The following is a 2,894-nucleotide window of genomic DNA, read 5'->3' as shown; positions in this document are numbered from 1 at the left end:
TGAACGCACCATGGCAGGGAAGTTCGCGAGCCATTTTTAATCTTGAAATTTAACAGAATCGCCCGCCGTTTGAATGAAAGTGCCGGAAAACTGAGTTGCTTGCATTTGTGATGTCAATGTTTTTTTTTGCGTGTCCTGACATTTGTGACCTTCCGTAACACACGTGTTGTATACATGATTAGACTGGTTCTGGTAAGATATCTGTAAAACGGGCCCCGCATTGTATTGCACTTTTATTGTGTTTCTTGCTGAATTTTTTGCTCTTGTTTTTGTTTTTCTGCTGTCACGTGGTTTGTGTTATCCCAAAGAACGCCTTTATATACTATACAACTACTCTCGCTAGTGTGATTCTGACGAAGGCGAGAAGGTTCCCGGCCAAAACCTTGAATAAAACCAATCTTCTTTCGACGTGTTTTATTTTCTTCATTATACTTACCGGTGTCCAATAAATTTTCCCCCGCTATTACATATGTATATATATATATATATGTATATATATATATAGTATAGGTAAAGAGTCGGATACACAGCAAGAACAATAACAAACAACGTTTACTTACGTAGCGGCAACGGGACTTGCCTTCATCAGAGGAAAGTTACATGATTTTGCTGTCGCAAACATTTTGAACACATTTTTTATATAGGTTTGCATAAAAATATGAGAAGGAGCGGAAAATGTTTCGGGAATGGAGAGTGTGCATACAGTCCGGCTACGCCTATGTTACAACATCAACAAACAAACAAAAAAAATAAAAAGGGGGGGTGGAGGGAGCGAGAGAGAGAAAAAAAGGGGTCGTGTTAATAATGCAGCGTTCAAGGTTGCACCATGACGGATCAACGTATGCCGCGCGGGCTGCATGTTCAGACAATGGGGGAAACTGGACAATCGCGGTTTGAAAAGAAAGGGAAGAGTATACAGACAGGCATTCAGTGGCTGGGGAGACTGGCTCGGGAGGAAACGAAGATGGGTGTGCCCCCGTGGATGAAGAGAATAGATAGGGGGCACAAAAGAGCATTTCACAGAAGCTAGCAATTGAACAGGAAATAGGTAGGGTCACAAAAGGTTAAACATAAATAGATCACAAAGAGTTAAACATTCTTAAGTGGTGGTGGGAACGACGCCTCCTTCCCCAGGACAAATGGCATTGTTGAGCTGCATTAGGCTAATAAAGCTGCTGTATTAGGAGAGTTTCTGCGAATTCTGATGGCAAACTCGAGGGTAGGAATAATGAACATAGTTGTAAAAATTATGAAGCCGCTAATTTTAATCGAGGGATAAGCACGTTAGTTTTCCGTAACTTTCATTAATTCCAAGTGTGGCTGACCCGAACTTATAAATGAGATAAGATTCCCGAACCTCGCGGTCGTGGTGCGTTTTGAAGGCGGATTCTAAAATCGTTGCTTCAAGATGTTCAAATGCATGCCCGGGACTGTTGACATGTCTTGACACGGGCAAATAAGGGCAGCTTTTTGCATGAGAGCGGTGAATATTGAACCGTATTCGGAAGGGCGTTTCAGTTTGGCCGATATATTGTTGCCTACAAACAGTGCACTGTAGAAGATATACGACATTAGCGGAGTCACAGTTAAAGTTACCTTTTATATTTACGTAGTAGTCTGAAGCCGTGCTGGTGGTGCGCTGTGTAGTGGTCATGTGTGGGCATACTTTACATCTGGGTTTATTGCAGGGCATGCAGCCAGTAGTTGCCGGTCGGTTTATACGAGAGTTAGTAAGAAAGTCACCTAAATTCTTATTACGCCGGTAGACAACGTGTGGTGGTTCGGGGAATATGCTTTTTAAGCGGTCAGTTTGCATTAGGATATTGTCACGAAGACAAGGACGACGCAGTTGTCTTGAAGGAGAAACACGTTTATTGGAGCGAACTTGTCCTCACCTAACAACTCAAAAGAATACAGAGGCGGCGAAGCAGCGGTCAACAAAGTGACTTGTGTCGGCGAGCATCGCAGAATCGAATGCTTCGGCGTCCGCACTGCAGGCTTTTTATCTTTCGGCGCACGTGGTTCACGAAACGTCGATTCACATCGAGAACATAGTAGATCCAAGAAGATTATTCTGGGCTGTTCACATTAGATCGGAATGCTCTCCCTATCACGACAGATAACACATGCGGCACAGAAAGAAAGAATGGAACACGCGCTTCCCTTGGCGCAGAGATAACACAGACCGGCGCAGCCGGGCGGTAAAAGCAAAACACAAATAAACAAACCCAATGTATGGTTCGCGGCATTACCCCCCCTCTAAGAGTGCATCGACCCGATGCTAACATAAGCGACAGTCCGAAAATAAAAATAAAATTCGTTATCGTCCGTAGAAAGGTTTTAAGCGAACCACGTGGACGACTTCGGGCCGCGTGCGTCGTCGTGAGGTTCCGGAATCACCATCGGGGATCACCTCGTAGGTAAGTTGGCCGACACGCCGTCGAATCTGGTAGGGTCCGAAATATCGTCGCAGGAGCTTCTCACTGAGTCGGCGTCGTCGGATGGGAGTCCAAACCCACACACAATCCCCTGGTTGGTACTCGGCGTCTCGGCGTCGGAGGTTGTAGCGGCCCGCATCCACCAGCTGCTGGTCTGTTATACAAACTCGAGCGAGCTGGCGGGCCTCCTCCGCACGTTGAAGATATCCGTGGACGTCGGCGTTGAGGTCGTCGTCTTCTACGTGCGGAAGCATGGCGTCGGGCATCGTAGTCGGCTTTCTACCGTAGACAAGCTCGAACGGCGTCAGCTGCGTCGTCTCCTGGATAGCCGTGTTGTACGCAAACGTGACATACGGGAGCACTTCGTCCCAAGTCTTATGTTCAACGTCAACGTACATTGACAGCATATCTGCGATTGTCTTGTTCAGACGTTCTGTTAGTCCGTTCGTTTGGGGG

Source organism: Haemaphysalis longicornis, unplaced genomic scaffold, assembly GCF_048455015.1.
Source record: "Haemaphysalis longicornis isolate Haplotype H1 unplaced genomic scaffold, Haemaphysalis longicornis Haplotype H1 scaffold_14, whole genome shotgun sequence".
Taxonomy (NCBI): domain Eukaryota; kingdom Metazoa; phylum Arthropoda; class Arachnida; order Ixodida; family Ixodidae; genus Haemaphysalis; species Haemaphysalis longicornis.
The sequence above is the reverse complement of the archived record's forward strand: the minus strand, read 5'-3'. Positions refer to the sequence as shown.